Source organism: Dermacentor andersoni, chromosome 5 (assembly GCF_023375885.2).
Source record: "Dermacentor andersoni chromosome 5, qqDerAnde1_hic_scaffold, whole genome shotgun sequence".
Lineage (NCBI taxonomy): Eukaryota > Metazoa > Arthropoda > Arachnida > Ixodida > Ixodidae > Dermacentor > Dermacentor andersoni.
This window is the reverse complement of record NC_092818.1, coordinates 142,410,558-142,421,729: the sequence shown is the minus strand read 5'-3', so window position 1 is coordinate 142,421,729 and position 11,172 is coordinate 142,410,558.

The window sequence follows — 11,172 nt, the reverse complement described above, 5'->3', positions numbered from 1 at the left end:
CCAAAGCATCGATTTCAACAGGAATTTTGATTCTCACAGATGACATCGTAGACAAGGCGCAGAGGTCTTCTTTTACTCATAAGGTGGCGCCAAAAATCCCCTTATCACTAGCAGAACCTAGCAATTCTTAAGTGAATTAAATGCAGGAGTTGGCAATCGTTTTATATCTGTAGATTAAGACTTTCGAAAGGTGTGATAGTTAAAATCAAATAACTATCTCACCAGCGTGCGCGATTTTATCCTGTCTGATCGACAACACACACTCGTATCTTTTCGAGCGTAACAGCGACTAAGATTTGCCGAAAAAGGCCTAGCTTTCTCTGAACGCAGCGTATACCTAGCGGTCGAAACGCGTTTGCCAGCGAGAACGTGGTATTCAAGCCAGTACTACTGGAAATGCGTTCTTACGTATAGCGTAAAGACGGCTTGGGACTCGGATTTTTATGAGGCGTGATACTACGGAATCCTGATGGTGTGCAGCCAGTTCTGCACGAAAGGTGAGCATGATATAAGCTCGCGCGGGAGTTATACTTCAAGGCTTTAATTCAAATGCCAGTATAGGGTATTTCAGCGTTAAGTGCCAAGGACGAGAGGGAATCATAGAAGCCACATTGCGCAGTATCACTACGATCATCACTTGGGACATTGCCAGGAGTGCGTCTGCGGGCCGATATTATATATAACGCACGATTTTGGTCAAACTGCTTGAACAAAAAATAAATGTAGGCAGAAGCGATCAAAATGTGCCAAGGAAGGTGTGTTAGTGCATCACCTGTTGGTTCACTCGATAATGAGACAATGTTTTAGCAAGGAGTTAGCGTGACGTTTTGAGCACAAGTATGCGAATGTCAATTGTATGCTATACGTGTGTTTCAAGTTCCCAAGAGTCAACTGTTGACGAAAATTCTCACTATTTAAATACAGTGACCAACGTGCACAACACATAGCTGCATATGAAGTTTTGTTACAGTTGGGCATCGTGGCAACAGCGCTTTTAGGTAACACAATGTCTTTAGCGCCTCGATCGACAGAACAAGAAACCTTATTGGCTATCTTTTTTAAGTGCGCCTCCAGGGTGAAGCACCTATAGCCCGGGGCCCCATGTGTGCCAGCTACCACCTCCGCCCGAGCTACCAGCCATTGTTGGCCAGCAGCGGCTGGGTCGGTCAGTCGCTTCGCCCTGGAGATTTGAGAAGGAAATTGCGTGAAAGCGAAACCGTTTAACAATGTGTGCAATCAGTACAAACGTTGTGTCAGGTTCACAGAAGATGTTTCGACACCAACTAGCGAAATAAGGTTCGCTACTAAGGTTGAGAATGGTTAGGAATTGCGGAAATAGAATGAATCCAGATCATGTTGACGAGGGAAGGACGGTCTCCAGAGTGCAGACACTCAGAAGGACCGAGAAATGGGTAGAGAGACACGGGCAAAAGGAGAGGGGTAGGAATCGTGTCGGTTTTAGCGACGCGAGTAATGACGCCACGCAAGTGGCCTGATAACGCACACGGCCTACACAATGAAAATGGAGCGAACAGAGCTTATTGTGCTCAAGTCACTCCATACAGACTTGGCAGGCAACTAAAGCGTCAGTCCACTTGTATAGCGTCCAGGGGGCGTATTCTCGGATGATCACTCTCGGTGGTACTATCGATTTCACGTGACGTAGCACAAGGCACGTTGATTGATTCGAGCGATTTTGCTCGGCCAGCGAATCAGCTCATTCGATTTTCTTCAACGAGTCAGTCAGCGTGCATGGAAAGTGATATCTTTGAAAGTGACCGGCTGAGAATACGTCGCCACTGCAGGCTCCAAAAGCGCAGGTCTTTGTTATATCCAGCCCCCCTTCAACAATAACCTGGCAGAGCGCAGCACAAGGCGGCATGTGCCAATGAAAAGCTCGGCCATGCTAACGCACTTGTCCCTACGCCTCGCGTCTCTTCGCTTAGTATCGTCGTGTGCCGATCTCGAGCGGTCTCGGGCGAAGTCTCGAGCTTCGGCGCCCTTCTCGTAGCTTCTACTGCAGTGCATTATTGGTAAACGGTGCATGTCAGTCAGGTTTCAGCTTCTCAAAAGTTCTTTTATGTAATTGTGTGTGATCATTTGTCAGCTTACAAGTGTTGAGCAGTCATGAAGGCCAGAAAGGCGACAAAGAACATGAGCAGTGTGCTGCTGAATTCCGAATTGCGTCTTTTAAAATTGTTTTAAATCCAGCCTGACTTTTCATGGCTCACGAAACCATGCTCAGTTTGTACCAATCATACCAGTGTAGTAAGTTTATTTTAAGCTTTAATTGTACATGCGAAGAATAGATCATCATAGTCTTTTCTTCTCGGTCACCACATTTCTTTCTTTCTGTTATTTTATTTATTTATTTTTGTCGAAGAAAATCTAATTCAAGCTCAACAAGTTGTGCAAGCTATTAGACGGCATCATAGCATCGCTGCATAAGTCGTACTGTTTAGGCGGGAGCTTCGAATAACGACGCAAAATGATACAGCCGTTTACAGTTCTTGCGATTCTGGTCACACTAGTCTTCTTCCACTACATCGTGCAACGTATCTGACATACTTTACTATGGTACTTACGTCACAGAAGCGCCGAGCGCGTCGAACTTTTCTCTCAGCGAAGACAACTCATGAGACTCGGAGCAGGAAGGAACACAAACCACTGGTGACCACTCACTGTCAACTCTCCAGGGCCACATACAAATTCGACTCCACTTTCGGCAGCGACAAGCGCGCGGCGAACGGCGCGCTCGCAGGCTCACGAACGCACTCCGATCGACGAGAGGGCCGCAGTCTTGCGATCCGCGCAACGTCGGTGGCTTGCCATCGCGCGTCGACTTGAGCCGCGCGGGGGTTCTTTGGTGATCATGATTGATTAGATGACTTACCCGTGACTACGTCATGACGTCACGACATGCGCTCTCTTTGTCTCTCTCAGTGTTCTCTCCGCGACTCTTTCTTTCTTCTCTCCCTCGTCTCGTTGCGAGGAGAAGCCGCCCTCCCCAAAGGGGAGGGCTCCGGCTTCGGTTGCCACGGCGACACGCCCTGGGACGCGGTCTCCGCGGTCGCCACGGCTCGTGCCGTGTCTGGGCCGCGGGAAAGCTCTGTGGACTCCTATGCAAACCGGCACGGAGCGGCTGTGTCTGTCCTCGCACGCAGACCTCCTTAAAGCGGTCGTTATAACGTATCGATGAACATTCTTTCGGTAAAGCAAATGCCCGACAGAAGTTTCTGATTTATCTGCAGCCAAATGATAGAAATGGCGATCACCATCTCTCAGCTGGCGACATCCGACCTTAAGCCCCTTTAAATAACTGATTCCGCGTACATGAGTGCCAACGATGGACATCGACTATGTTAGGATTAATTAATTTTCTAGATACTTCATTGACGAAACTAACGATTCTGTATCGTGAGCGTTCTTTTTGTTCTTTGTTTTCCGTTTGTTGCGCGTTACTTCCTACAGCCAGAAATTAAACACTCCACCTCGAGACCATAGTAGCTAGACGCATCTTCATGCCGCCCCCGCTGACTCAAGATCTTCTTTAGAGGCAAATATCCTTGGTTGGCGGCTGCTTGCTTCACTTGTGCAGACTGCGGCGCAATAATTGCTATAGTTCCTGAAATCGAAAGGTTTTGGTGACGATTAATATAGACATTAGGTGCATGACCGCATGTGTGCGCAGCTGCTTCCATTTGATTTTTTTTTCATTCATTCATTCATTCTATTTATTGCTTTCTTTTCCGTTATTGACTTGTTAAGGCATAGCTTTAGGTCTTTCCATCAATCGCTCTCTCTTTGAAGGAGGGAGAGATAAAAACAAAAGAAAGGAGAAAGGCAGGGAGGTCAATCAGAGCAGAAAATCTTGCTTGCAACTCTATATTTGGAGAGGTAGAAAGTCTAGAATAAAAAAGAAAGGGGGGGGGGGGGATAGAGAGACGCAGCGCACATACTCGCAATAACCAGTCGTTCACAGCACACGTTCACAATGCACGATCAAAGCGCGGGACCAGGGTAACTCCGGTTCACTGCGAAAGACACTTGTGGAAATAATCGTCACGGCTCTTCAAGAACCGTGAGGATGCCTTTTCTCTGTCAGACTGTCTGAATGCTGTGTTAAGCCAATATCCACGTAACTTAACTCTCGTGGAACATCTTCGGACGCTGCTCATCCCTTCGGGGTTTTACCTCCTCGCAGTCTGCACGAGTCTCACAGTTGGTAGCCCTATTTATATTAAACACGAGGCGCGGCCCACGGGCGAAATGATCGGAGCGATCGGTTCGGTAATGGCCGTCTCGGACACCTCGTGCCGCTCTCGTGTGTACCGCTACACCGTGGCCAGAGCCGTAAGGAAAAGGAGACGTGCGCAACAGGTTCATTGCACCGCGCCCGCCGTCGCCTCGGCGTCCCCCCGCGGCGACGGCAACGGGCGGAAATGATGTCCGAGGTCCTTCTCGCGCCCACCCCAGGACTCGGAGTGCTTCGGCAAAAGTCACGTAGCTCGCCGGCGCACTCGATTTAGCCACGACGCCCAGGAAGTCACCTCGGCGTGATTGTTGCTAGGAACAACATCGGCCGCCTGTGCGCCTTTGGGTATCCCCCTCCGTCCCCATTTCGCCGGCGGCCTCGTGTGCCTTCATTTCTATTGGATGGACAAGTATGGAGGGACGGGAATCCCTAAGCGACTGACTGCTAAAACAACGATCGCACAGTACTGCGACTATAAATGAGTTATTGTGTAAGTGATTGTACGAGTGAGCGAGAAAGAGCGCGATTGAGAAAGTTAGGAGAGTAAATAAAAAAGAGTGAATTCTGATGTTCACTGCCTTCTCCGCCATCTGAAGTGTAACAGGCAATAGCTGACCCCCTCTTCTCTCCTTTCCTTTCTTTTTCCTCTTATCTCTCTCTCTCTCTTGCGCATGAGTTCTCCCGCATTACGCCGTGACTCTTTGTACATCACATACCCCGCTACAGCGTGCTGCAACATGATTAGCCTTTGGTGCGTGCTGCTTCGCCGCACGTGCTGCAAGCTTTGTCGTGAAGTATTACATCGTATTTAGCGTACAGCTTGATACAAAAAATTACCAGTGGGAAATTTGGCGCTAGTGTCTACGGGAGCTGCAATAATGGCGGTATTGTGAGCATGGGAATGATGGGGAATGATGATGGATTCGCCTAAACTTCGTCCTTCCTGCTTCAAACGGCTTCGCGACTTCGCAAACTGATGACATTCAACAAAACCTTGCGCTATAATTTCGACAATTCGTAATGATTATGGATCTGGGCAGAGTCTTATTGCCTTCGTTTGTTCAGCAAAAAAAAAAAAAAAGATTGCTGGGAAACATAGATAGATAAAGCATAATAAATAAATACGAAAGAACGCCTGAAGCCACAAGCATGTACATTAGAGAAATTCATGTACTTGCCCATTGTTGCCGTGGTTGCTGAACGGTTGCAGAGCCAGAATTGTACATAATTATTTTCGTGGAAATCTCTGCGACCTTTTTGAAAAATGCGACTACGAAGTGTCTCTTGGCGGAGTGTTGTTTTTCCACTTCTGTCTAGTCGTCGCGCTAGTGCAACAGTCGTCGCGCCTAGTTCGGTGGTGATGGATGTGGACCGTCCCGGGCGTCTTCAGGAACCGGTGGCGTCGGTGACAACCGCATCCAGGAAACGGATCGGGCTACATACTGGCAGCCACAGCGAAAGCACCCATGTCTACTCGCTCAGCAGCGAGGATCCTTCTGATGACGACGACTTCGAACTTGTGCGCAGCCGCAAGGCGAAGAGAAGGAACACCAGGAACTCTTCGTCCTCTGGTACACAAACTGTTTTGCCCATGCACAGCCCCGACGCCAACACTATCTTGTTTATGCCTATGGTGCCCAACGGTAACATGAAGCGGCTTAATAGGCAATCTGTCTCGATTCAGCTGGAGACCGTGGTGCCCAACTAAATCACGGACATTAGGGTGAACACTTGCAAGAATATACTGGCGGTTGATGTCTGCATGCGGGTCCTCTTGGCGCCCTACGCAAGGTAACAGCGCACCTGCATGCCATCAGGATCTATCACATCTCGCTGGGCTCTGATGTCATCACCGGTATCACATACGGCGTAGACTTGGCCACCCTCAGCAATGACTTGCCGATTCTGGTTAAAGTAGCGAGTGATCATGACGTCATTGTTGATGTCTTGCGCCTGGGCAACTCACGTTGCGTGAAGATTGCGTTCAAGGACAACTGTCGTCGCACGTTAAGGTAGGCCACTTTCGTCATCCTGTCCAGCCTTTCATTCCGAAGCCTCTGCTGTGCCACAACTGCATGAAACTAGGACACGTGAGCAGCGTCTGTGAGAATTAAACAGTGTGCTCCCTCTTCGCTGAGCCACACGCCTTCGATAATGTTCAGCCACTGTCATGATATGTCCAAACTGCCACGGATCTCATGAGACTTCATCAAAGGACTGCCCAAAAATTAAGAAAGAAGTTGCTATTTTAAGAGAAATGGCAAGAGATCATTCCTCTCATCGAGAAGCCACCGTTAAAATCAGGAAGCGATGCTCCCATCGCCGACGTCCTTCAAGGAAACTTGGGTCGGTGACGCGTGTGCCACGTCCACTGTCACCTCCTTCACTTCCACCCAGGCCACGCACATCAGAAAGGTCTCCAAAGGACAAGTACAAGGGCACTGAGAAGAATATGGACACCGAAGCCTGGTCTGTGTTGCCAAAACGGCAACCACCAACAGAATCACTGCACACCGACGGAAGTAGTCCACCCCGAGCACCTCCTGCCGGTGAATTGACTGCGCACGATCGGCAAGTGGTTATGATAGTGCGATCACTAATGAATATGAGTCGCATACTACTGAACAAGCTGCAGACACCGACAGCTCAACAAGCATTACAAATATTGGATGCACTGAATCCAGTACTTGCAAGCCTCATATAAGCACCATGACTCACTCAAACCTTTCTTTTCGCACTGAAGTTAGAAGTGCGAGGATTTTTCAATGGAATGCCAGAGGCTTGAAGTCCCGCATCACGGATTTGCGCCAATTTGTCTTGAAGAATCGGTTTCCTGTACTTGTTATTTGTGAACCGAACGTATAAACCCCTTACAGATTATCTGGCTACGAAGTTTTTGCTTCTTCCACATGCGAGGAACGAAGCAACGTTCTGATTCACATCCGCACGGACTTGACCTATGTTACGCATATGGTTTAGCCTCATGACTACAACCAATACGTATGCCTCCGCGTCACAAAGAACAAAGGGTATTTCACTCCTATTGGTTGTTACATCTCCCATCAAGGCAGTTTGGTTGTGAAAGACTGAAATATATAATAAAGGAAACTGATGGCCCCTGGGTCATCACTAGGGACTTCAATGCGTACCACTTGCTTTGGGGAAGCACCAAGATCAACTACAGGGGAAGGGATGTTGTGTCACTTGTTTGTGATTATGACCTCTGCATCATGAACGATGGTAGCCCGACGTATCTGCGGGGTCCTGCGTATAGCAGCTGCCTCGACTTGACCTTAGTGTCCCGGAGCGTCACGTCACATGTTAAATGGTTTTGCGACAACGAGACTCGCGGGAATGATCACATTCCCACTTATCTAAAGATTAATTAAATCACTCGGTCTTTATCTCGGGGTGTCTTGAAGAGCACTGATTGGACTATGTTTACGTCACTTATGCAAGAAGCGTGTCGGAGAGATTTCGCCGGCAACGTCGACGACATCATCGCAGAAGCAATGAAAGCTGCCAAGTGTTTATTATCGCTGTCGTCAAACCGAACGGATTTCGACATTTAACTTGAGAAACTTCGCGCGATTCGGCCACATGCAGAGCAACGATACAGACACACTAAATTAATTTATGATCTCAGAGACGCACGACGCATTCACTAGAAAGTTCAGCGTCGCATAGACCAACTAGAGAGTGAGCGTTGGAAGACATTCTGGAAATCACTGGACTCTCGCAAGCCGCTTTAACATATTTGGAGGGCAGTTTGTGGTCTTCGTTCATCCCCGCAACAACGACACCCATGCGCAGCTTTGGCCCTCCATCTTGGCCAAACTGAGCTTGATGTGGCGGAGGAATTCTGTGCGTGAGAGTCACTGGCGAGCCTGTCAATATCAACATTGATGTAAGTGACCTCCCTGCAGCTCGGGTACCAGAAATTGACGCGTCCTTTACCATGGAAGAACTAGACGCTGCCTTGGCCGTTTCTAAACGATCATCCTCTCCAGACCCTGACGGCTTCACCTATGCTGCCTTGGAACACATTGTAAAGCGGCAACAAGAGCGCTTCTGAACAGTTTCAACAACTCATGGCGTAGAGGTACAGTTCCCCGGCAATGGAAGTTAAGTCGGCTGGTACCTTTGCTAAAGCCCGGAAAATCTCCGCTGGACTTGCCGGCACATCGCCCTATCACTCTGGCCAGCTGCATCGGAAAGGTGATGAAAAGGATGGTTCTCGCACGTCTAGAATGATATCTCGAGCGTTACAATATCTACCCCGCTTCCATGGCAGGCTTTCGTCGGGGTCATTCCTCAATTTACAGCGTCATGGACCTGACAGCGTTTGTGCAAGAGGATAAAAGCCATAAGCGCATATCAGTTGCGCTCTTTCTCGACGTGAAAGGCGCGTATGACAACCTTGCACGGCGGCCGCATGATCCGCTGTTTATCCGACTACATAACTCGCCAGTCGTTTATTGGGCAAACAGAAGATGGCCCCACAGCTTACTTACTGCGGCGTGCCTCAAGAAGTATTGAGTCCCACGTTTTTCAATGTGACACTCAATGGACTAGCTGAAGTTTTACCTAAAACAATCTACCTCTCGATATACCCATATGACATCTGCCTTTGGACTTGTGCGGTCACTCGCATTCAGGTTCACGCGCGATTGCAGCGGGCAACAACTTTGACATCAGCGTACCTTCAAACATAAGGCTTGACTGTATCGACCAAGAAATGAGCATTGACTGAATTCACACGTAAACCTGTGCACCATACCCAGTCTCCATTAATGGACATACTATCACTTATGGAAAGACCCATCGATTCTTGGGTGTAATAAGCGACTGAAATTTTCCTGCAGCCCTGATAGCACGTACCTGAAGAAAAAACTGTTGTCGATTGCCCATGTACTGAGATTTATGTGCGGGAAAACATGGGATACATCTGTGCGCTCCATGCTTCAGTTGTACAGAGGGTATCTGTATTCCTATTGTATCTACGCTACATACAGCCTTCCAGTGTTGTCCAGTACGTGCAAGTCAAATATTCGCTCATTGGAGAGCTTACAGGGCCAAACATTGCGCAAGTGTTTAGGACTTCCTCGCTGTGCGTCAACAGCTGCAACAATCGTGCTCGCCAAAGATCATCCCACCCACACATACGTTGCTGTGGATTGTCTCAGGACGCATATTCGTCATCTTTCCCAAGTCACCGATCATCACTTGGTGTTCTTGCCATCAAAGAGACCTCGTGCAACGTTTTCTGAAGTTTCCCCCATACAGACTCTTCCATTAGGATACATACCAGCAGCAAGGCCTTCATTGCCCTTGTGGTGTCTCCAAGAGCCTCAGGTGCGCCTAAGTATTCCGGGTGTAAAGAAGACCAACCACCCAAAAATAGCCCTGGAACACATTACGCTGCTATCAATCAGTGAGACATACGGGGACCGAATACACATCTATACCGATGGTTCGCTCTCACCTGCCAGCTCTTCAGGTGCCGTTGTCATTCCGGCTACGAAAACCACAATGAAATTCAAACTGTCACACATAACATCAACGGCGGCAGAGCTTCCTGCCCTGCGTGCTGCTGTCAAATACCTCCTGGAAAAGACACATCAGAAATGGGTCATTTTTCGCGACTCTAAGGCAGCATTTCAGAGTCCGCATTTTGCCCTATATCACGGAACTTACGAGCAGCTGACATGAAATAAGAGAAGTCCACCATCAAGCTGTCGCTAAAGGGTATGAAATTACAGTGGCTACCTAGACAGACCGGGATTCCTGGTAAAGAGGTAATGACCTCGCCGATGAAGTCGCCTGGTCGGCCCACCTGGATGCCCGCCCAGTTCCAATCGCCTTATCCAAAACCGATGCTGCAAGAAAGCTTCATATCGTGGCTAAAGCTATGACGCACAACTACTTCTCTTCCCCTAACCTCCCGAAGTGTCATCTTCTTAGGATGGATCCATCTTTAAAGCTAAAATTGCCATCAAAAGTTTACCGCTCTGAGGCGACAGCATTGTGCCGCCTTTGGATCGGGGTGGCATTTACGAAAGCCTGCTCGTTCCGCATTGGAAGGGGGCATATGCCCTGTGCGACACTTGTGGAACCACAGAAACGGCTGAACACATCCTATGTATTTGTCCCCAGTATGACGTCGAGCGTGAAGCTCTCCGGACAGCATTGAACCACCTGGACTCTAGACCATTTTCAGAAATGAATATCCTACGACCATGGCCGTACGCGTTGAGGGCCCAGAAAGCCACGAGAGCGTTGTTGAAATACCTTGAGTCGGCAGGTCTTGGCAACCATGTGTAGACTCGGTTCGAACCTTCAAATGTGCGCGAAACTGTGCTCTATCTCCTCTCTCGCTCTTCGTCCCCATACCACTTCCTCCAGTGCAGGGTAGCAAATCAGACGTGCGTCTGGTTAACCTCCCTGCCTTTCCTCTCTTCTATTTCTCTCTCTCTCTCTCTCTCTCTCTGGCCTTTAATACCTGATATTACTGCTGTGAAATCAGCTGGGTGCCAGTGCCGTACGTAACTTAAAAAAGCCCAGTGTCAATACTTTCGTTGTTTATGAAATTATTTACTTATAAAAATGCCTCCCGTTAGCATATTAACGCCCTTTGTTAAGCACACAAGCACGCAAATATGTTCAAATGTGCAAACTAAAGGAAATTTGGAATTGAGGCCCGCTATTGGTTAAATAGCCCACTTTGGCGAACACTTTCAGCCGGCTATTCTATCCCCTGCGACTGACGCATGCAGGGCCAGATCATAGACGCGCTGCAAGTCTCGTAGCCCAGAATATGCTCTGAAGTGAACGCGGATGGGTCGATGGTTTATTTGTGCTAGTATGCCGCGCAGCTTGCTTCAAGAATAAATAACGTAGTCCGGTGAAACGGATTA